Raw genomic sequence first — 25,555 nt, forward strand, 5'->3', positions numbered from 1 at the left:
TAAGCTTCCAGTGCGTCAGCCCAGTCCAGTACGTCCTGTTCCCGCTCCTCGCACTAGCCTTGGGATGCGTGTGCCCAGTCTGGTACCTCCACTACCAGCCCCACGCATCAGGCTTCCAGTGCGTCAGCCCAGTCCCGAGCTTCCGACGACAGTGCCTCGGCCAGAACTTCCGGCAACAGTGCCTCGTCCAGAACTTCCGGCAACAGTGCCTCGTCCAGAACTTCCGGCAACAGTGCCTCGTCCAGAGTGTCCGGTAACAGTGCCTCGTCCAGACTGTCCGGAACCAGGAGAGACGGCCCACTGTCCGGAACCAGGAGAGACGGCCCTCTGTCCGGAACCAGGAGAGACGGCCCACTGTCCGGAACCAGGAGAGACGGCCCACTGTCCGGAACCAAGAGAGACAGCCCACAGTCCGGAGCTCCCAGAGTCGTCCCACGGTCCGGAGCTCCCAGAGTCGTCCCATGGTCCGGAGTTCCCAGAGTCGTCCCACGGTCCGGAGCTCCCAGAGTCTTCCCACGGTCCGGAGCTCCCAGAGTCTTCCCACGGTCCGGAGCTCCCAGAGTCTTCCTACGGTCCGGAGCTCCCAGAGTCGCCCTACAGTCCGGAGCTTCCAGAGTATAGTCCAGGGTCTTCAGTGACTGGCCTCAGGCAGAGGTATGCAGTGGGGGTGGTTTGGTCAGGTAGGGGATTAAGGCCTGAGCCTAAGCCACCTCCACTGTAGGAGGTTTGGGGAGGGGGGGGTGTAGCACAGGAGACGTCAGTGACGGCAGCCACCCTCCCTTCCCTCCCTTTAGTTTAGGGGTTTATTTTGGGGGTATTTTTGTTGTCAGGTGCATCCGGGGTCTGCACCTTTGGGGGGGTACTGTCACGTCCTGACCAGTAAAGGGGTTATTTGTTCTTATAGTTTGGTCAGGACGTGCCAGGGGGTATTTGTTTTAGTGGTTCAGGGTGTGTTTGTGTATGTGTCCATGTAGAGGGGGTATTTGGTTTATATGGTTCGGGGTGGTTGTGTATGTAGAGGGGTATTTGATTTATTAGTCCAGGGTTTTGGTTATTGTTCTATGTTAGTTTATTTCTATGTTCTGTCTAGGCATTTGTATTTCTATTTTGGTAATGGGGATTGGGGCCTTCAATTGGAGGCAGCTGTCTATCTTGCCTCTGATTGAAGGTCCTATATTTAGGAGTGTGTTTGTTTTGGGAATTGTGGGAGATTGTTTCTTGTTTAGCTGTGTGCCTGATGAGACTGTCCAGTTCGTTTGGTTTTTGTATACGTTGTTTGTGTTTTCTTTCTTCACTAAATAAAAAGAAGATGAGTATACATTTTCCCGCTGCGTTTTGGTCTACACCCTACGACACCCGTGACAACAATGCAGGAAATGCTTCGGGACAAGTCTCTGAATGGCCTTGAGTGGCCCAGCCAGAGCCCGGAATTGAACCCGATCTAACATCTCTGGAGAGATCTGAAAATAGCTGTGCATTGATGCTCCCCAGAGGATCTACAGAGAAGAATGGGAGAAACTCCCCAAACACAGGTGTGCCAATCTTGTAGCTTCATACTCAAGAAGACTCGAGGCTGTAATCACTGTCAAAGGCGCTTCAACATAGTACTGAGTAAAGGGTCTGAATACTTATGTAAATGTGATATTTTCAGTTTAAAACCTGTTTTTGCTTTGTCATTATGGGGTATTGTGAAAAAAAAACTATTTCATCCATTTCAGAATAAGGCTGTACTAATGGCATCTAACCCATTGTATTCGACGGACTTGACAAATACGATTTGATTTGAAAATAATCCTGCAGCAAAAGGATTTGAGTGTTGCTTGATCTGTCGATAGGCTATTAGCTGGTCAAATTAGGCTGCATGAGAAGTGGAATACTTGTTATCAGTGAATTTATGTAAATCACGAAGCTTATCTGCATTTCCTGTGATGCACGTAAATTGTAAGCAACAACAGTGTAATCAAATTAAGATCCTAAATCTGTATGTTCAAATGTACTGTGGTTTATGTTCAAATGTTATCATGGGTCTGCAATTGATAACAACATGTAAACAAGCAGCATCCTTATTGACCTCCAAATGCAAAATTACGCTGTTATAAAGTGTGTGTGTGGGGGGTGAAATGGTATGAACTTTTATTGTAAATCTTTCGAGCATTAATTCGATGCGGTGGTGGTGAATGTGGTGGTGCTGCTGTGTTTTGGTCCCGTGTGGCTCAGTTGGTAGAGCATGGCGTTTACAACGCCAGGGTTGTGGGTTCGATTCCCACGGGGGACCAGTACAGGAAAAAAATGTATGAAATGTATGCATTCACTACTGTAAGTCGCTCTGGATAAGAGCGTCTGCTAAATAACTAAAATGTAAAAATGTTAAAATGTTTTTGTCATCTGGTCCTGAATACTGAAAACAATGCCTGGCAACAGAGGTGACAGGGACCATTAGGGCTGCAGAGGGTGATGTGTTTTCAATTAATGGGGAAGTCCCTCTTTATATTCCCCTGCATTAAAGTCTTCCTCTCTCTAGAAAACCCTTGTGTTCTGTTTGAATTGAATAAGGATTCCATAAGTATGAGGGGCCTGGCTACCGGGCTACCCCAGCCCCTTTCATTTGTTTATCTGATAACCAGTCTCTAAAGAGCCTCCCTGGTTCCTGTTGCTAACACTCTATACCATATATGTGTCCAAAATAGCACCCTATTCCTTATGTAGTGCACTTGGGATACATCCCATGGCTCTCCTTCCCTTTTCTGAATATCCGTTTTACTCTTCCGAGGCCTCAGTCTCAAATCCCAAGATAATCTAATGAACACTCTGCTAGTCCCCACCATTACTCTGGAGTGGTCTGGGCCCTCAAAGGCATTTATAAAGCTACTTAAATACTTGCGCTCTTAACACTGAACTGGAGTGACACGGGCAGTACTTTCTGAGCATTTAATGAAAGTAGTCTTGACTTGAAAGGGTAAGAATCCTCCTCTTGACAGTGTGGCTGGTCCAGTTATGCTGTTGTCCACATTAAGGAGGCTGACTATACTGAGAGTCAATAGATGTATTATTACTGTAAGGTTAGATTAATGACAGAAGGTGATTGCTAAATTGCTAATAGGCAGCTGCCACTATGGCTGGGTATTAATGTATGATGTAGTGCTGCTGTCCACAGAGTTTATTAGCATTCAACAAACATCCATTATACAAAGTCAGGCCAGGGCCAAATATTTAGAGGGAGTTTGGGTATTAGAAGTATTTCAAGCTGTTTCAGTTAATTAATTGGCTGGCGTTTATTAAATAAATAACTTTTTGCCACTCACTGAAGGTCTCTTAGCATAGTAATCAAGCACTTCATTCTTCATATTAGCACCTCTAACATGGTAACTTGAATCACTCTGCTAGGTATTAAAGTTGGCCTATTTCAGATACACAGTACTCAAGTGAAATAGCTGCCAAACAGTTATCATGTGGAGGTCACAGGGAGTCATACAAGTGCAATAGCCTGGATGAACAATCAACAGTCAGTCTCTCTCTACCCGTGATGGTTTTGACAAACTGAGGCAATAATTTAGTATAGTACAAGATACTGTTAAATAGATGATGAATTATATGTACATTTCTATTCCCAGGTGTCATAGTTAGTGAAGTTGATGAGTGCCTAACACCTCAGCCTCATTTCCTTCCTTGGTATTGACAAGCTAAAGACTAGAAGTAAGAACTTCTCTCATATACACAGAAAAAAATAAAGGTTCTGAAATGGTTCTTCCTCAGCTCTTAAGGTTCCTTGGAGAACTCTTGCCGATGAAGAACATTTGAGTTAAGTGTGGGATTCTTGGCATTCTTCAGAATTCTGAAAGGTTCTTGAAATGTATGGAAGCCTGCAGATGTGTTACTTTCATAGCACACAGCAAATTGGCCAGTGTTAACTAGTGTTGATATTTCAGTATAAAAGTTCTAATATTCATTCAAGAGTAGTTAAATGAACACTGTAAAGAATTAAATTAACACTCAGTGGTTTAAAAGAATCCCAGTGTTGGTGTTAATAACCAGAGTTGACCTGGAACCATGCTCATCATTATTATATTTCCCAGCATGCTCTTTTGCCGGAAGATTTTTTGAATTGTTTGTTTCAATAGCTATGTTTTTGCATGCACATTGATAGATTAATTTATCTTATGCTACTCAAATATAAATAACATACATTTTTCTAAACTATTCCAATCTGTTACTTGAATTTATTACACCCGTTACTGAAATGGTTGTTCCAGTTAACATTTTTAAGCTAGTCTCTAATATACAATTTCGGTAGTTTTGGTATTTAGGATCCCCATTAGCCTCTCCAAGAGCATCAGCTAATCTTCTTGGGGTCCACATGAAAGATGACATAATACATAGTACAGAATGTCATTAGTCAAGGACTGAAATACATCAATTTAAAACGTCACACATAGCCTACATATAAGTACATACACATACTATCTAGGTCTAATACATAGTACAGTGCAAATTACAATACAATACATAAACTCAGCAAAAAAAGAAACGTCCATTTTTCAGGACCCTGTCTTTCAAAGATAATGCGTAAAAATCCAAATAACTTCACAAATCTTCATTGTAAAGGGTTTAAACACTGTTTCCCATGCTTGTTCAATAAACCATAAACAGTGAATGAACATGCACCTGTGGAACGGTCGTTCAGACACTAACAGCTTGCAGATGGTAGGCAATTAAGGTCACAGTTATGAAAACGTAGGACACTAAAGAGGCCTTTCTACTGACTCTGAAAAACACTAAAAAAAAGATGCCCAGAGTCCCTGCTCATCAGCGTGAACATGCCTTAGGCATGCTGCAAGGAGGTATGAGGACTGCAGAGGTGGCCAGGGCAATAAATTGCAATGTCTGTACTGCGACAAGCCTAAGGCAACTCTACAGGGAGACAGGACGGACAGCTGATCGTCCTCGCAGTGACAGACCACGTGTAACAACACCTGCACAGGATCGGTACATCCGAACATCACACCTGCGGGACAAGTACAGGATGGCAATAACAACTGCCCGAGTTACACCAGGAACGCACAATCCCTCCATCAGTGCTCAGACTATCTGCAATAGGCTGAGAGAGGCTGGACTGAGGGTTTGTAGGCCTGTTGTAAGGGAGGTCCTCACCAGACATCACCGGCAACAATGTCGCCTATGCACACAAACCCACCGTCGCTGGACCAGACAGGACTGACGAGTCGCAGTTTTGTCTCACCAGGGGTGATGGTCGGATTTGCGTTTTCATTGAAGGAATGAGTGTTACACCGAGGCCTGTACTCTGGAGCGGGATCGATTTGGAGGTGGAGGGTCCGTCATGGTCTGGGGCGGTGTGTCACAGCATCATCGGACTGAGCTTGTTGTCATTGCAGGCAATCTCAACGCTGTGCGTTACAGGGAAGACACCCTCCTCCCTCATCTGGTACCCTTCATGCAGGCTCATCCTGACATGACCCTCTAGCATGACAATGCCACCAGCCATACTGCTCATTCTGTGAATGATTTCCTGCAAGACAGGAATGTCAGTGTTCTGCCATGGCCAGCAAAGATCCCGGATCTCAATCCCATTGAGCACGTCTGGGACCTGTTGGATCGGAGGGTGATTTCCCCCCAGAAATGTCCGGGAACTTGCAGGTGCCTTGGTGGAAGAGTGGGGTAACATCTCACAGCAAGAACTGTCAAATCTGTTGCAGTCCATGAGGAGGAGATGCACTGTAGTACTTAATGCAGCTAGTGGCCACACCAGATACTGACTGTTACTTTTGATTTTGACCCCCCCACCCCTTTTTCAGGGGACACATTATTCAATTTCTGTTAGTCACATGTCTGTGGAACTTGATCAGTTTATGTCTCAGTTGTTGAATCTTGTTATGTTCATACAAATATTTTCACATTGTCACGTCCTGACCAGCAGAGGGTGTTTTTGTGTAGTTTTGGTCATGACGTGGCAGAGTATGTCTGTGTATGTGTGTTCTGGGTGTTGTATTTCTATGTGGGTCTGTGTGGCTCCCGATCAGGGACAGCTGGTGATCGTTGTTCCTGATTGGGAGTCATATATTTAGGAGTATGTTTGTCACTTGGGTTTGTGGGTGGTTGTGCTAACACTGCTAGTCTTTTTATTTGTACTAAGCCTGTTAGCCTGTCGTGAGTTTCGTGTTTATTGTTTTCCTGTGTATACTTTGCTTTAATTTATTATTATTTACATTAAAAGATGAGTATCCACATTGCCTGCAGTTTGGTCCATTCAACACGGCTTCAACATTTACGACACACATCTTAAGTTTGCTGAAAATAAATGCAGTTGACAGTGAGAGGGCATTTATTTTTTTGCTGTGTTTATATAGAAAGGCATTGTCTCTTCATAGTCCACATTGTGCTCTTTTATCTGGGGTTTTTTCACTCGTTGAGTGAGTGATTTGTCACAAAAATTATGCTTTTTTGTTTTTGAGATATTTAGCACCAGCCTATTGCTAGTTACCCATTCAAAAACTGACTGGAACTCTATCTTCAGTGTCTTAGTTATTTATTTATAGCCGACATGTATATTGTTGAGTCATCAGCATACATACATAGACACACAGGCTTTATTCAAGGTCAGTGGAAGGTCATTTGTAAAAACAGAAAACAATACTGTCCCTAGCCAGCTGCCCTGCAGTACACCCCACTTAACTGAATTTGCTGGCTGCCCTGCAGTACACCCCACTTAACTGAATTTGCATGAGAGAGGCTTCCATCAACGAAAACCCTCTATGTTATATTAGATAGGTAACACTCAATCCATAATAAGGCAGATGATGCAAATCATTAGCACCTACATTTTTTCAGCAAAAGGTTATGATCAATAACATAAAAACAGCTTCCACAATCTTATTACTATCAATTTATATCAGCCAATCATCAGTCATTTGTGTCAATGCCGAGGATGTTGAGTGCCATTCCCTTTAAGCATGCTGAAAGTCTAGTTAAATTTGTATTCTGTAAATTAACTTTGTATTTGATCAAACATAATTGTTTCCCATAGATTACTAAGTACTTGCTAAGTATTCTTGGGTAGCGGAATGACCTTTGCCGCCCTCCAGGTTTGTGGGCACACACACCATCTTCTAGGCTTAAAGTGGTGGCAAACAGGAGTCGCATTGTATTCCGCTACCAACCTCAGCAATTTACCATTCAGGTTGTTGGTACCAGCTGGTTTGTCCTCATATATAGATAGCAACGATTTTCTTACCTCTTCCACACCCACTTGGTGGAACTCAAAACTACAGTGCTTGTCTTTCATTATTTGGTCCATTATGCATTAATATGAAGGCTCAGCATTTGTTGTTTGCATGTCATACCTACGTTTTCTAATCTTTTCAACAAAAACATATTTGAGTGTGGTTGGCAATATCAAAGGGTTTTGTTAAGAACAAGCCATCTTCTGCTTCAATAAAGGATGTTCCATAGTATAGTTTCTTATTCTTTTTGTTTAGTTTAGTTGTTTGATTTCTAAATTTACTATATGTTTGACAGTCTGCTGTGTTGTCAGACCTATTCCTTTTGCCTCATCCCTCTCAGCCATACAGTTCTTCAATTACTGGGCACATGCCTATCAATAACCGGAAGAGGCAGTTTCATAATGCTTCAAGTGCAGCGTCCAGATGTTCCTCATTACACACATCAGACAAACAAATATTTTTCACAAATTAGACATAGGAATCATTGCAAAACCTCTTGTATGATCATTTATACACAATTCTTTTTTTCTAGATATGGCTATCACAGTATATTATGATCACTACATCCGATGGGTGTGGATACTGGTTTTAGAGCAGATTTTTGCAACATTAGTAAAGAAGTGTTCTGTTTGTAAATACCTGATGACTTGAACCAGATTGCAGACACTGGTTACAGCTTGGAGCTTATTTTTGAGTGGGAAGCTTAATGCCAACCAGTCAATATTTTGGTCACCCAGAAAATATACCTCTCTGTTGATAGCACATATTATCCAACATTTTACATATATTGTCTAAATGCTGACTTTTAGCACATGGTGGACAATATCAATTTCCTGCGAGAATAGGCTTTAGGTGATGCAGATGAATCTGTAGCCATATTACTTCCATATCATCTGACATAAGATACTATTTCAGCCTAACAGGAATATGACTCTGGACATACATGGCAACACCTCCTCAATTTGCATTTCTATCTTTCCTACAGTGGGGGGAAAAAGTATTTGATCCCCTGCTGATTTTGTACATTTGCCACTGACAAAGAAAGGATCAGTCTATAATTTTAATGGTAGGTTTATTTGAACAGTGAGAGATTGAATAACAACAAAAATATCCAGAAAAACGCATGTCAGAAAGGTTATAAATTGATTTGCATTTTAATGAGGGAAATAAGTATTTGACCCCCTCTCAATCAGAAAGATTTCTGGCTCCCAGGTGTCTTTTATACAGGTAAAGAGCTGAGATTAGGAGCACACTCTTAAAGGGAGTGCTCCTAACCGCAGCTTGTTACCTGTAAAAAAGACACCTGTCCACAGAAGCAATCAATCAATCAGATTCCAAACTCACCACCATGGCCAAGACCAAAGAGCTCTCCAAGGATGTCAGGGACAAGATTGTAGACCTACACAAGGCTGGATTGGGCTACAAGACCATCGCCAAGCAGCTTGGTGAGAAGGTGACAAAATTTTGGTGCGATTATTCGCAAATGGAAGAAACACAAAAGAACTGTCAATATCCCTCGGCCTGGGGCTCCATGCAAGATCTCACCTCGTGGAGTTGCAATGTTCATGAGAACGGTGAGGAATCAGCCCAGAACAACACGGGAGGATCTGGTCAATGATCTCAAGGCAGCTGGGACCATAGTCACCAAGAAAACAATTGGTAACACACTACGCCATGAAGGACTGAAATCCTGCAGTGCCCGCAAGGTCCCCCTGCTCAAGAATACATATACATGCCCGTCTGAAGTTTGCCAATGAACATCTGAATGACTCAGAGGATAACTGGTGAAAGTGTTGTGGTAAGATGAGACCAAAATGGAGCTCTTTGACATCAACTCAACTCGCCGTGTTTGGAGGAGGAGGAATGCTGCCTATGACCCCAAGAACACCACCTCCACCGTCAAACATGGAGGTGGAAACATTATGCTTTGGGGGTGTTTTTCTGCTAAGGGGACAGGACAACTGCACCGCATCATTTGACGGGGCCATGTACTGTCAAATCTTGGGTGAGAACCTCCTTCCCTCAGGCAGGGCATTGAAAATGGGTCGTGGATGGGTATTCCAGCATGACAATGACCCAAAACACACGGCCAAGGCAACAAAGGAGTGGCTCAAGAAGAAGCATATTAAGGTCCTGGAGTGGCCTAGCCAGTCTCCAGACCTTAATCGCATAGGAAATCTGTGGAGGGAGCTGAAGGTTCGAGTTGCCAAACGTCAGCCTCGAAACCTTAATGACTTGGAGAAGATCTGCAAAGAGGAGTGGGACAAAATCCCTCCTGAGATGTGTGCAAACCTGGTGGCCAACTACAACAAACGTCTGACCTCTGTGATTGCCAACAAGGGTTTTGCCACCAAGTACTAAGTCATGTTTTGCAGCGGGGTCAAATACTTATTTCCCTCATTAAAATGCAAATCCTTTTATAACATTTTTGACATGCATTTTTCTGGATTTCTTTGTTGTTATTCTGTCTCACTGTTCAAAGAAACCTACCATTACAATTATAGACTGATCCTTTCTTTGTCAGTAGGCAAACGCACAAAATCAGCAGGGGATCAAATGCTTTTTTCCCCCACTGTATATATTCAATAACCATGTATAACTACTACTGCATCATCAAAGGAATTATCTAAGTGTGTTTCAGAGATGGCCAGAATATGATAGTTTTCAGATGTTAATAAGTTATCAATTTCATGTTAATATGGCCTATGTTTAGTCCTTTTCTGGTTTTCTTGTTTGTTTTTACTGCTATTCTGAGAGGCTGATCCGAGGTAGACATTTCAATCAATGGTACTGAGTGGGCTGCTCACAGTGGAATTCAATTCTACGTGCATATGATTATTGCAGACAATACCCTCAGAGCTAACAGTTAAGGAACATAGATTAGGTTTTTTACATTTACTGCAATTCTATCTCTCTGGGATATAATATGATTTCCATGTCTTCTGTTGCTTAATATTACAGGGAGGACTGGAGCACTACCAAACCCAGACCGTCAGTCTCTTAAGCAGATCGCTATGTTGATGGAGATAATCCTGGAACCCCAGCTGCTAGGGTGAATCCCATTCCTGTCTTTGCAGAGTTTCTTCCGAACCCCTTCTATAGCATGGGAGAGAGCCAGAGATGAATGTCCTCTTCCCTGTACAAACAAGGATGTTCAAGAGAATGTTGTTGTCCTTCTTCAGTTCCTCAGATTGCTGAAAGTGAATGTCGTTAAATCCAACGTGAGTGACAATGGTGCCAACATTAGAGTAGTTGGCTAGAACTGTGGGCAGGAATAGTTGATTCTACGTGAAGTAGTTGATTCTACGAGATTTTGGCCTCAGGTAGACCACAATCTCTCACCATCGAGCTGCCCATGACGATGGTGGTCATGATGGAATCCGATTGGGAAGGAAGTAGGGAACAGAATGGGCCTGCCTCGGGCAGGGGGGAGGAGGTGTACTTCGACTCATGCCAGCTTGACTCACCGCACAAGTACAAGTAGAAGTGGATGGCGTCGGAATCCTCGGGAAGATGGAGGAGGGCCCAAGACCTTGTTGCCTTTGGTCAGCGACTGGCTGAGCTGTGGAGGGTGCCCCTGGACGGCTGCTGGCTGTTGGTGTTCTCCTAGGATTAGAGCTGACTCCTGGGGCCGGTATGTCCGCCTCCAGCAGGGCAAAGCTGTTTAATAGCAGGATTTGATCTTCTAGAATATATGGAGGCTGACCAGACTGCCTCCCACCAAACCACCTTCACCTTGACAGTGTCGGGTCTCCCACTGGTCATGGAGTTGAGCTTAACATCTGTCCAGTGGATTGGAGCAGGTCAGTACCGCACGACTCATCAACCCTTGGCCTTAGAAGGCATTCAGAACTGAAATTCTGTGTCTGGGCTGCATCAAAGTATCTCAGATAGCACATCTTCATTTTCCAGCAGCTGAGCTAGCAGCCAGAAAATCTCTTCCCTAAGCTGCTTGATGATGATACATTTGGAACAGACAAAGAATTTATGTTAATTTATCAGTACCACCTTATTTTCCTCCCCTTGCTTTGATATCATCTTGCACCTAGCCCATTTGAGACCAGACATAGACACAAATAACACTGGTGTTTTGACTTTAGCACTGCTAGCGTTTTCTTGCTCTGCTAACATGATGACTAATCGCTAACTATTGTTTTTTTATAGCAGAAATCTGGGACACAAAATTGTGGTCCCAAACAAACAATCTAACTGTGTCGCGGAATCCTTAACTATTAGAACTTCCAATGGTTAAAGATGTTAATGATGTTGACATTATTAACAAAGATCCAATGAAATCTATTTCCTAAAAACAACAGACCGAGTGTAGACAGTACACTGATCTGTTGCACGCTCTGATCACGTCTGTTGTGTTTTGGAATTTTGAAATCCTATATGGTTCCCTTATGGCATCACTCTCAATAACCTAATTTGGTTCCATCTTGCACTTATATTTTTAAGAGTGTACAGAGCACTAATACAACTCACAATACATCTATGTAAAACTAAGCCAACAGTACCCCCCCTGATTTGAATCACATGGGTGATCTTAGCAGTTGGCTAGAGGCTGTTCCTAGGGTGCTTATACTGTAGTTACGTCACAAATCACACACTGTTCCCTATGTTGTGCACTACTCTTGAACAGAGCCCTAGTTCACTACATAGAGAATAGGGAGAATAGTGTCTGACATCACTGATGATCTGTGTTTTGGTGATCAAATATTTGTATATTATCATGGAAAGGATAACATTTGCACACAAATGGGAAAGGCTCACTTTCCCCAATATTACTTAAACTTGCAATGACTGTTTTGTCGTATGTCTGGCACCTATATTTGCCTTAAGAGGCCAAAGGGAGGAACATTATTCATTTTCTCTCCTTTTCCTCTGAACACTCTTTGCAAGCTCTACTGAAATATTGAAAAGCCAGAGTCTAATGCTGACAATAGTTATAAAAGGCTTATGAATAACTTTATATACAACGTTTTCTCTTCTACTGCCAATTTTGGTTTAGCTCTGACTCATGTTGGAAATATTTCTAAGAAATGTTGAAAGGTATTTTCACAGGTACAGGTCAAATTGAACTGTTAAAAAGTAAAATGGTTCCTAAATTGGCAACAGTTTCTGGATAATTGTATGCAGTATAAAGCAGGGTAGCTTTTCCTGCATTCAAATGTCCAAATTGCCCCCTAGTGGCCTCATGGGTGGTATGTTATTAATATTTTTCATAATTTCCTAATTAATAAACAATATTTCAAAAAACCCGCCATAAATCTGGTGTTTCTAAGTCAATTGGTTTTGTTATATTTCAGTCTTCTGTTATGTATATAAAGTGTAATATTTGCATCCCAAAATTGAATACATTTCAACTCTATATCTAACATGGTACAGGTATCTTTGTTTTTAAGCCCATAACCATATGTGTGAGAAGTATCCTTTTGTTTCAAAGTAGATTTGTTTAAGACTACCAAGAAACAGTCTGTGTGACCCTGATTTAGCCCACTGCAGTAAAAGGTTTTAATGATCATAACTCTTTTATAAAATGTTATAAAAACTTTATTGAATGCTGAAAGAACCACTATGTTGTAAACAGTCCACTGAAAAGTGCATTATTTCATCACAAAATAATTATTACTAAGTTACTGATTATAAAAAATGGAATGCAATTGAAAAAATGAAAAAAGACAGACAGTGAGACATAATCAATCAAGTAAAACAGAATCAAATAAATTACATGCTTGACTTATTAGTTTAGTAGCTACTACTATACCATGTGGTGAAATTAATCTAAAGGTTTCAGATTAAAATGAGAAAGTATTGATTCAGCGGTGATGAGAAGTGTCGGAGTGAGACATTGCTTCACTAATCTAAAGATACTAGCTAAGAAACTCTTCACTTCCCTTCCCCCAACCCTCCAGCTTCTAGGCTTAATCATGATTTCCCCAGTGCAATTATTAATTATGTAATTCACGCTCCTAAAAAGATAATACTTCATCCATGTATTTCCTCAATTGTTGAAAAATGTCACATTTTCTTCTGCTGTTGGTGACATTCTCATGCATGCTCTCTCTCTGATTAGAATTTTCCAAAGTCCCCTACACAATAATTACCTTTAATACATATCTGCACTGCTATTTTAGTTATCAGTTAACACGACTATTCTGTCATCATTTATTTTATTTACTTCTTTAACAAACTTGGGGGTTTTCTGTATTATTGTATAACATTCGTGGGGCATATTATTCAGTTTTAATGTTAGTCCTGAATCACTATGATGCATATCTAAGGAGGCTCATAATATTGGCCGGAACGGCACAAAATGTAATAGCATCAAAGACACCGGGAAACCATTTGTTTGATGTGTTTGATACCATTCAACTGATGCCGCTCTAGTCATTACCATGAGCCCGTTCTCCCCAATTGAGGTGATACCAACCTCCTGTGATACATATATACAGTATATCATAATAGTTTTTCTTAAGTGTATTATGTGAAGCTGAGCTTTACTTTGAAGTTTAAAGTGTAGGAATACAGGTGAAGTCAGTCATTGACGCAGATGTGTTGGCATAGCAGGAAGATTGTAATGCTGTCTACCAAGAGGTTGTGTGTTCAAATCCCAGGTGAGGGCATGTTGAAAATTCAAATCAAGTTAAATGTTATTGGTCACATACACATATTTAGCAGATGTTGTTGCTGGTGTAGCGAAATGCTTGTGCTTAGGAGTTAGAAGCAGAGCTGCCATGTCTATCGACGCAATCTTCATGTTAATGACTATACAGTACATACACAGTAATCATGTAGGTCAAAGTGAGAAAAATATGTATGTTGTGAGGCAATTTTGTGAATTCTTAATGACTGATTTTTGTTTGCAGGGCATCATGTGAAAATGTGAATCCCTATATGAAAGGTTATGCGATAACAAGTGAAATATCATCACGTGAAGTGTTCCCCAAAAAAATTATATTACAAAACGTGAAAATTTCACATGTGAAATCATGTGATTTTCCACGTTAAATAATGTTGTTTTTTTTCCCGTAAGGGACACCATAACATCTAGAAGAGGGAGAAAATGTAAGGTTTTGGCCCTCAGCATAATTGTGCAAGATTAAATTACAGGCACCAATAACTTCAGAAGCATTTATTCCACAAGAAAGCAACTTAGATTGTCAAACACAAGGGCACCAAGGAATTCCATGGAGCACCACTGTGGTGGAAGTGAGAGAGAAATGGAAGTGAGAGAAGAATGGAGGAATCTCTAGTTAATGAGTATTTTAGGGCACATATGCACATTCTCAATGTTCAGCTGGTTTGTTCAAGTTTTGCTGCCAATCTGTAACACAGCAACTGAGAAATACTATACAGTACATCAGACATTGTATGGGCCCGATTTAAAAAGTGCATTATTTATATTTGAATTGTGGTTTCTTCTGAAAAGTAGAACAAGCTTTCTTCCCCTATCTGGTGACCCTCGTGGATACAGACTATATCATGGAGGCAACATCTATTGCCAAAATGCAAATCCTCCCAAGATGTTGTTTTGTTCTCCAAGGCAAGATTAACCTTTTTAAGACCAACTTTCCTTGATTTAACATGTTCTTTGAATTTGCTGTCAATTTTGCTGTCAAAACAAAGATTGGAAAACATTTGAGTAGCTAAACATTTCCTATTTCATGCACAGACATAATTGAGCCATTCATTATTGTGCTGTAGCATTTCTTCTACTTTCTTTGCATCCCACACTACTAATTGTACCAATTTCCATCATTTCAAATTTATACTGTCTTTCCAAAATGATGTATTGTACCCTATGAAAAAGATGAGAGATTTGTGAACCCCCAGTTACTGACTCTGTGTGGGCAGTTACGACTGGCGGAGTGAATATAGGGTTTGTGTATTGTCCAGTATGATGTCAGTGGAACGTTCTTGTCACGTACATTTTCCCTCCCAGAACAGTAATTGTCAGAAAGAAACCTTCTGGTCCTTTTTATTTTAGTCTACAATTATGACGCCTCCACCCTCAAGGTCTGGTCTGATAAAGAGAGAGAAGAGACAACATTAATATGTGTGACTGGTCTAGTCACAATATCAACTTCTGCCTCCATCCTGACCACTGAATAATACATCCATGCAGCGATGCCCATATAAACAACCAGGGATACTAATGTGAGTAGCCTACATGACTGACTTGATTGAAGGGAGACCTTCAACCCTACTACACACACACGTTGACAAAATACACACAACCTTATATGTAGCAACACTATAGTCAATCTACTAAGAAATGTTTTCTTTGGGTATAGTCTTCCAGGAACTAACTTTTACACGTGAGCAGACGCTCTCATCCAGAGCGATTTATAGGAGCAGTTAGGGTTATGTGGCTTTCTCAATGGCACATTGACAGATTTTTCACCTAGTCAGCTAAGGGATTCAAACAAAAAACCTTTTGGTTACTAGTCCAACGCTCTTAAATGCTAGGCTACCTGCCACCCATAACTGTATGTTAAACCAGAAATGTTACAGATTCAGAACTACAAAATGATATATCATACACCATGATTGGAGAAAACGTGGTAAAGTTATGCTGCTTTAAATGTTGATAAACGTGTTATCTCACTTAGGAGAAAAACACCCTTGAAAGATTTTTTTTAGTTCTAGAGGGATCTTCTTTGTTTATGCCCATTCAGGATCATTCACACACTCGCTATAGACCCACACATCTCTTTAAGAATTCACATGGAAACGGATGGCCAACCGTCAGCACGCTGAACCCTTACATTATCTCAACCAATTGCGTTAGGGGGAGTCAAGTGCGTGCGTGTGTGTACACGTGTGTGTAGAAGGGGGAAAGCATCATTGGGGTGAAGCATCAGCGGGGCAGATTCATGGGGGATTAATTAAGAGGTATTCTGCTCTCGCTGCTTCTTTAATCTCTATCACAGCTGAGATGCACAACTCTCCGCTGCCTCCATTTAAAGCATGCATAACCCCCGTGAATCTGCCCCTCTGATGCTTCACTCTCATGACGCTTCCCCACTTCTATACATGCACACACACACACACATGCACGCACGGACAAACACACACACACACTCACTTGCCCCCCACCCCCACCCCCAATCCCAATTCATCATGGAAAGTCCAGTCTGTGCTGACTGAGGAAAGTATAACCAAGCCGACCTTGAGGAAGTCTTTCTCGCAAGACAACTCACCCAGGCCAGGACTTAGGGTCTGTCAAGATGATTTCTTATTCCATTTAATAGAAGAAGTGCAATGGTTTATATAAAGGGGTCATGGTTTATATAAAGCAGAAGGGCCAACCCTACTTGAAATGGTAAGCTGTTTAGTCAAAGCACTGTACACAAAAATATGTCCTTCCCAGTCACAATGATTTAGGGGCAGGAGAGGTGGATGGTGGGTAATTTTATGTTAAATCAGTGGTCTTCTGAATAGTAAAATAAGAAGCAGATGACAATTCTCCCCTATCTCCTCAATGACATGTTTTATGTGTCATTTGCAAGAGATAAGGGTGAAGGGATATTGCTGAAACATTGCCCTCTTCTATGTGGCCTCAATTTCATCCACAGGACACCACAATGCTTTGCTCTATCTCCAACACAACACATAAACTCAGCAAAAAAAGAAACGTCCCTTTTCCAGGACTCTGTACTTCAAAGATAATTCACAGATCTTCATCGTAAAGGGTTTAAACACTGTTTCCCATGCTTGTTCAATGAACCATAAACAATGAATGAGCATGCACCTGTGGAACAGACACTAACAGCTTGCAGACAGTAGGCAATTAAGGTCACAGTTATGAAAACGTAGGACACTAAAGAGGCCTTTCTACTGACTCTGAAAAACACCAAAAGAAAGATGCCCAGGGTCCCTGCTCATCTGCGTGAACGTGCCTTAGGCATGCTGCAAGGAGGCATGAAGACTGCAGATGTGGCCAGGGCAATAAATTGCAATGTCCGTACTTTGAGACACCTAAGACAGCGCTACAGGGAGACAGGATGGACAGCTGATTGTCCTCGCAGTGGCAGACCACGTGTAACAACACCTGCACAGGATGGGTACATCCAAACATCACCCCTGCGGGACAGGTACAGGATGACAACAACAACTGCCCAAGTTACATCAGGAACGCACAATCCCTCCATCAGTGCTCCGACTGTCTGCAATAGGCTTGTGAGAGACTGGACTAAGGGCTTGTAGGCCTGTTGTAAGGCAGGACATCAACGGCAACAACGTCGCCTTTGGGCACAAACCCACCGTCGCTGGACCAGACAGGACTGGCAAAAAGTGCTCTTCACTGATGAGTCACTGTTTTGTCTCACCAGGGGTGATGGTCAGATTCGCATTTATCGTCAAAGGAATGAGCGTTACACCAAGGCCTGTACTCTGGAGCGCAATTGATTTGGAAGTGGAGGGTCCGTCATGGTCTGGGGCGGTGTGTCACAGCATCATCGGACTGAGCTTGTTGTCATTGCAGGCAATCTCAACGCTGTGCGTTACAGGGAAGACACCCTCCTCCCTCATCTGGTACCCTTCCTGCAGGCTCATCCTGACATGACCCTCCAGGATGACAATGCCACCAGTCTTACTGCTCATTCTGTGCATGATTTCCGGCAAGACGGGAATGTCAGTGTTCTGCCATGGCCAGTGAAGAGCCTGGATCTCAATCTCATTGAGCATGTCTGGGACCTGTTGGATCGGAGGGTGAGGGCTAGCGCCATTCCCCCCAGAAATGTCCGGGAACTTGCAGGTGCCTTGGTGGAAGAACTGTCAAATCTGGTGCAGTACATGAGGAGGAGATGCACTGTAGTACTTAATGCAGCTGGTGGCCACACCAGATACTGACTGTTACTTTTGATTTTGACCCCCCCTTTGTTCAGAGACACATTATTCCATTTCTGTTAGTCACATGTCTGTGGTATGCGTTAGTATTTGGAGAGGACCCGGGTGGCATGCAGCATTTCTTCAGCTGCCTTAGGAAGTAGAAGCACTGTTGCGACCTCTCGACAAGAGTTGTGGTGTTGCTGGTCCATGTCAAGTCCTTGTGATGTGGACGCAGAGGAAAAAAAAACTGCTCTCTCTCTCTACTGGTTTCAATCAGACCGCCATAGTTCCTGTGACCACAAAAACTAAGGTAACCTGTCTAAATTCTTATCACCCCGCAGCCCTGTAGCCATGAAATGCTTTGAAAGGCTGGTCATGGCTCACATCAACACCATCATCCCAGGCACCCTGTACCCACCTTAATTTGCATACCACCCCAAAAGATGACCCAATCTCTATTGCACTCCACACTGACCTCTCCCACCTGGACAAGAAGAACAGTTATGTGAGAATGCTGTTCATCAATTACAGCTCAGCGTTCAACACCGTAGTGCTCTCTAAATGAATCCCTAAGCTCATGACACTGGGACTATACACCTCCCTCTGCAACTTGATCCTAGACTTCCTGACAGGCTGCCCCCCAGGTGGTGAGGGTAGGCAAAAACCCATCCGCCAGGCTGACACTGGGGTGAGTGCTTATTCTCCTCCAGTACTATCTGATCACCCACAACTGCGTGGCCACACACCATCCAGGACCTCTACACCAGGCGGTGTCAGAGGAAGGCCCTGAAAATAGTCAAAGACTCCAGCCACCCAAGTCATAGACTGTTCTCTCTGCTTGGCAAGCAGTACCAATGCACCAAGTCTGGATCTAACAGGACCTTGAACAGCCTCTACCACCAAGCCATAAGATTGCTAAATATTTAACCAAATAGATACACTGCATTGACCGTTTTGCGCTAATGAGTTTTTTGACTCATCATATACGCTGCCGCTACTGTTTATTATCTATCCTGTTCCCTGTTCCCTTGTCACTTTACCCCATAAATATATGTGCATATCTACCTCAGTTACCTTGTACTCCTGCACATCAACTTGGTACTGGTACCCCATGTACATAGCCAAGTTTTCATTACTCATTGTGTAATTATTTCCCCTGTTATTATTTTTTCTATAATCTTTCTATTTTTCTCTCTGCATTTTTTGGGAAGGCCTGTACGTAAGCATGTCACTGTTAGTCTGCACCTGTTGTTTATGAAGCATATGCCAAATACAATTTGATTTGATTTACTGCAGTCCCATTGATGTTGATCAGGGCATGTTCCCGTCTCTGCTTCCTGAAGTCAAACAACTTCTTTGTTTTTCTGATGTTGCGGGAGAGATTGTTTTCCTGGCACCACAATACCAGTCGTGGGTGAACAGGGAGTACATTCATCAGAGAGATGAGGACACACCCCTGCGGGGCTCCTGTGTTAACAGTCAGTGTGGAGGGGGTGTTGTTGCCAATCCTCACAGCCTGTGGACAGTTGCAGAGGGTATTGTCCAGACGCAGGGCTCTGAGCTTGGTGACAAGCTTGGAGGGAACAATAGTGTTGAATGCTGAACTGTAGTCAATGAACAGCATTCTCACAAAGGTCTTCCTCTAGATTTTCGTTTTACAAATGTTTCATCCCGGGGGAAAAAAAATCACTTTTCTCCGGGTAACCTTGTATTTCCCGCCAAAACCGGAAGTGTCCTTCAAAAGCATTATAAAGCAAATAAATATGTCTGGATTTGATTAGAACTTTGATTGAAGATTCACCTCTGATGCTTTGATCAAAAAGACAAGCCTGATGCTACCCGAGCCTGATTAAATGCATTTCATGAGCTCTACATTAAAGACATTTATTGAGCCCAAGCCCAAAAAATCCCAAATGACTGTGCCGTTATCCAATGCATAGGCTATATGATGGACAGGATACTGCACATTACGCACAAAATAAAAACATAGAAGTACATAGATGTAGCTATGCTCTCTTGGGTAAATAAATTAAACAAGCTCCAGTAGGCAAGTATGTATTGCTGAACTGTATTACTGTACTGTATTGTATTATACTGTATTATATGGACTGGAATTATGCACCTCGTTCAAACCATGGTACATCAAGAGAAAACATGTTATTCTGGTGCAGCAAATGCAGCGTATAAAGTTACAAGTAGGCTTATATGCTAGCAAATTTAATTTACATTTGTAATAATATTTCCTCTGTTTTTAGCTTACCTCCTCTTTCTCTCTCTAGTGTTTCTTCATTCCTTCCTCACTTTCAACAGTTAAATGAAATAAGTTTTGTTGTCTTTATCTTTGTCATTCTAATGACATGCTTGAATAATATAGGGCTAGAATGACATACAGAAGGCTTTCAATTCTCTTTACAAGGGTTGAATGGCTATGGGTCTGAATAAATAACTGCTATAGCCTACCGCCATCTTCTTTCAAATGACCTGTGAGTTCTTTTGGCTGATGTATTTAACATTCAGCAAACAAGAGCTTGCGTGTCTCTTCGAATAGTCTATTGGTATAAGAAATGCTACAAAATAATGTCCAGCAAGCTATTCTAGTCTACTTTTTTCTGCATGGGACTCCAAGAGCTAAGGAGCGTTTTTTACAGCGAGAGGCCAGTTGAGCACATGTGCCTGCGTATTGTGCAGGAGACAGAGGCTATAGGTTAGAAGCTTATTAAGCATAACACCTCATTCATTAGCTAAATATAAGGCTAATACTGCATTGAATTTATTACCTGAAAGAGGTAGGCTAGGACTTCTGTATATAGGCATATATATCAATCTTGAACAGGACTATCTATTTTAGATGCAATTTGAATGGAATTGATGGAGAGAGAGAAAGACTGTGAGAGAGTGCTCGCTCGTGCACTGATTTAAATACATAATATAGGAGTGTTTTAAAACTCTGCAGCTGCTATTTAAAAAAGTTACCATGATGAGATGATAGATCGAAATACTGATATGAGCTGTCGGTCCCCACCCTGAGCGTTGATGATTCATCATGCAGTGACCAGAGAGAAGGCCATAGAGAATCCAGATTTAGACATTGCATATAATTTAACAGTTCCGTTTCATGTTATACTCTTCATGTAATAATGTATTATAATTAATGTTTTTTCACAGTTATTTATCCCGGGAAAAAGGAGTGGTTTTGGGGCCGTTTTGGGGCCGGGTTCCCGCCATTCAACCCTAGTCCATATGTTTTAGGGCCGTGTGAATAGCGATGGAAATGGCATCTTCTGTGGATCTGTTGGAGCATTAGGCTAATTGGAGTAGGCCTTGATGTGGGCCATGACAAGCCTTTCGAAGCACTTCATGATGACAGGGGTGAGTGTGACGGGGCGATAGTCATTTGGGCATGTCACCTTTGTTCTCTTGGGCACTGGGACGGTGGTAGTCTCCTTTAAGCAAGTGGGGACTACAGCCTGGGACAGGGACAAGTTGAAGCTGTCAGAGAAGATGACCGCCACACTCTGATGACGTGACCAAGGATGCCATCTGGGCCGGCAGATTTGTGAGTATTCACGTCAGCCTCGGAGAGCGAAATCACATGGTCATCCGAAACAACGAGTGCCTTCCTGGATGGCTCGGCATTGTCTGCCTCGAAGTGAACATAGAATATGTTAAGCTCGTCTGAAAGAGAGGCTTCATTGGGTACCACACATCTGGATATGCCTTTGTAGTCTATGATAGCTTGTAGTCCTTGCAACATGCATTGCGAGTCTGAGATGTGGAACATCAATTCATGTTTGTATTTGTAAATGTATCTCTGTAAGAGGATGGACGAACATCAATAATATAGTTGAATTGTTATAAACTGTCAGTAAACAGTATTATAGCATCAGATTTCTGGGACATGGATCAGACCATATTTCAGCAGGCAAAAATGATAGTGTGGGAGGTGCTTATCTTACATTCTTAGAAGAAGAGAGTGATTTAAGAATAAATACTACATGTTTGCTTTGGGATTTTTCTGGTTTGGGAAACTGATGCACAGTCTGGAACTACAGCAGAGTATGGTATGGCTTTGGGTGCAGTTAGATAGCCTAGCAGTTAGAGCCTTGACCAGTAACTGAAAGGTTGCTAGTTTGAATCCTCAAGTTGGTAGGTTGAAAAATATGCCCTTGAGCAAGGCACCTTACCCTAACTTCTCCAGGGTTGCTGTTCATCATGGCAGACCTTGGCTGTGACCACATTCTCTGAGGATGTTTCAGGGAGAGGGGATATGCAAAAAATGAATTTACACTCGTATCGTTTACGCGTTGAAAATGGCAGATTTGGGCACTGACAAGTGCCTAAATTGGAACACAGTGGATGTACAATAAGATGCTATAAATGACGTCAGGGCTCTCCGCTTCACAGTGCTGTATGGGTTTTGACTTAAATTCATTCTGAACTTGAGCACTGCACACAACAAGAAGTTGCCCCCATCCCTCCTGCTAGTTGGGCAACTTCAAATTTCTATATCATAAAACTCATGTCACATAAAGTGTACATTTTTTTGATCACTATGTTTGATGTACACTTGCAAGATGACATGGTGTCATACCCTGGATTGTTCTTCTGTATATTGTGAAGAAAATGTGCAGCAGAACACGAACCTGAATGCACTCATGACATTTCAATCTGCACCAGAATTAGGATCTCTCTCTCTGAATTGCCTTGTGAAAGCCTAACCCTGTTAGATTGTATTTTAAATATTAGCCAGTCATGTTGGCAATAGAACAAGCTTTCAAATTATGTCCACCTGACCTAGATTGCGATTTATAACGGGTCATTTTTGGATTACGTAAACAACAACAGTCATTGTTTGATGGTGGGGATGCAGGGTTGTGTTCCAAGCAAAATAACTACAAGTGTGCTCACTCTAGTTCCTCATTGGCACAATTAGGAGAGCTTGAAAAAGCACCTTATAGTTGAAAACTCTTCTTTGAGTATACAAGCGCATTGACATTACTTAGGAACTTTGTATACTTTGGAGGGGTGTGGAGGGGTGTGGAGGGGTGTGCCACTTGGGGACAACAGTTGGTCCTCTCACTCAAAACCTTTGCATTTTTTTGTCTTATGTTGTACCTAACCCACATGTTCCAGGAATATTCTTATCATCCTACTGAATGTATCCAGAGCATTTTTAGATTTCTTTATCAACAAATGTGCCGAAAAGTACAGTAAATGTAAAATGGACATAAAATCAACAGTGTAATGTTTGGATTCAGTCTTGTGTCAGGTAAACTGTTGTGTCCTCAACTTTGGTCAAAAATAATTTCCACCATAATCTCCAAACTATTCCCTTTCAATTGCTATCATGCTTATTGTAATGGATCCCCCGGTACTGCTGCTCATTCCGTTCACCAGCTCCAGAGGTCTACGTCACCGGCCTTCTAGGCGTCACTGAATTGGATTCATTACCACCAACCCCTGACTGTCTTGTCTCATTACGCACACCTGGTTCTCATTCCCCCTGATTAGGATGTGTATATATATGCCCTCTGTTCCCCATTGTCCTTGTTGATTATTGTCCCATGTCTGTTGGTCTTGTGAGTACCTGTGCTCTGTAGTTTTGGCTTTCATGCTACACGTTATTGTGCGCTTGTTATTACGTGTCTCATCCCGTGTATTATTTAGAGATTTACACCTCGCTCTTTTGTTTGGGTTACATCCCTGTGTTATATATATGTATACTGCTCAAAAAAATAAAGGGAACACTTAAACAACACAATGTAACTCCAAGTCAATCACACTTCTGTGAAATCAAACTGTCCACTTAGGAAGCAACACTGATTGACAATAAATTTCACATGCTGTTGTGCAAATAAAATAGACAACAGGTGGAAATTATAGGCAATTAGCAAGACACCCCCAATAAAGGAGTGGTTCTGCAGGTGGTGACCACAGACCACTTCTCAGTTCCTATGCTTCCTGGCTGATGTTTTGGTCACTTTTGAATGCTGGTGGTGCTTTCACTCTAGTGGTAGCATGAGACGGAGTCTACAACCCACACAAGTGGCTCAGGTAGTGCAGCTCATCCAGGATGGCACATCAATGCGAGCTGTGGCATGAAGGTTTGCTGTGTCTGTCAGCATAGTGTCCAGAGCATGGAGGCGCTACCAGGAGACAGGCCAGTACATCAGGAGATGTGGAGGAGGCCGTAGGAGGGCAACAACCCAGCAGCAGGACCGCTACCTCCGCCTTTGTGCAAGGAGGAGCAGGAGGAGCACTGCCAGAGCCCTGCAAAATGACCTCCAGCAGGCCACAAATGTGCATGTGTCTGCTCAAACGGTCAGAAACAGACTCCATGAGGGTGGTATGAGGGCCCGACGTCCACAGGTGGGGGTTGTGCTTACAGCCCAACACCGTGCAGGACGTTTGGCATTTGCCAGAGAACACCAATATTGGCAAATTCGCCACTGGCGCCCTGTGTTCTTCACAGATGAAAGCAGGTTCACACTGAGCACATGTGACAGACGTGACAGAGTCTGGAGACACCGTGGAGAACGTTCTGCTGCCTGCAACATCCTCCAGCATGACCGGTTTGGCAGTGGGTCAATCATGGTGTGGGGTGGCATTTCTTTGGGGGGCCGCACAGCCCTCCATGTGCTCGCCAGAGGTAGCCTGACTGCCACTAGGTACCGAGATGAGATCCTCAGACCCCTTGTGAGACCATATGCTGGTGCGGTTGGCCCTGGGTTCCTCCTAATGCAAGACAATGTTAGACCTCATGTGGCTGGAGTGTGTCAGCAGTTCCTGCAAGAGGAAGGCATTGATGCTATTGACTGGCCCGCCCGTTCCCCAGACCTGAATCCAATTGAGCACATCTGGGACATCATGTCTCGCTCCATCCACGAACGCTACATTGCACCACAGACTGTCCAGGAGTTGGCGGATGCTTTAGTCCAGGTCTGGGAGGAGATCCCTCAGGAGAACATCCGCCACCTCATCAGGAGCATGCCCAGGCGTTGTAGGGAGGTCATACAGGCACGTGGAGGCAACACACACTACTGAGCCTCATTTTGACTTGTTTTAAGGACATTACATCAAAGTTGGATCAGCCTGTAGTGTGGTTTTCCAAATCCAGACCTCCATGGGTTGATAAATTGGATTTCCATTGATTATTTTTGTGTGATTTTGTTGTCAGCACATTCAACTATGTAAAGAAAAAAGTATTTAATAAGATTATTTCATTCATTCAGATCTAGGATGTGTTATTTTAGTGTTCCCTTTATTTTTTTGAGCAGTGTATATACGTTTTTGTTTTGGGATTTTTCCCCATTGTTTTCATGACTTACTTTATTTTGGGTGGAGAAATTAAACCCCTTATTACGTATTCCTGTGCCTGTCTCCTATCATTATTTAGCGTGACAGAATAATTGACCCATCTAAATGGAGACAGCGGGAAATGGCCGAGCTGGTGACCATCGAAGAGACAGTCCAGCATCACGAGG

The 25,555-nt window shown here is 42.6% G+C and overlaps 1 protein-coding gene and 1 non-coding gene across 2 annotated transcripts in view; one reads left to right on the forward strand and one right to left on the reverse strand.

Annotated features, from left to right (window-relative positions):
- The window catches only part of LOC106578565 (cadherin-12), a 251,807-nt gene that overhangs the window by 213,814 nt on the left and 12,438 nt on the right, over window positions 1-25,555 (reverse strand). The gene's annotated exons all lie outside the window — the stretch shown is intronic.
- Window positions 2,201-2,276, forward strand: trnav-uac (transfer RNA valine (anticodon UAC)). Its single transcript has one exon. It is a non-coding gene; the product is annotated as a tRNA-Val (tRNA).

This window comes from Salmo salar, chromosome 19 (assembly GCF_965601325.2).
Source record: "Salmo salar chromosome 19, fSalSal1, whole genome shotgun sequence".
In the NCBI taxonomy this organism is placed as follows: domain Eukaryota; kingdom Metazoa; phylum Chordata; class Actinopteri; order Salmoniformes; family Salmonidae; genus Salmo; species Salmo salar.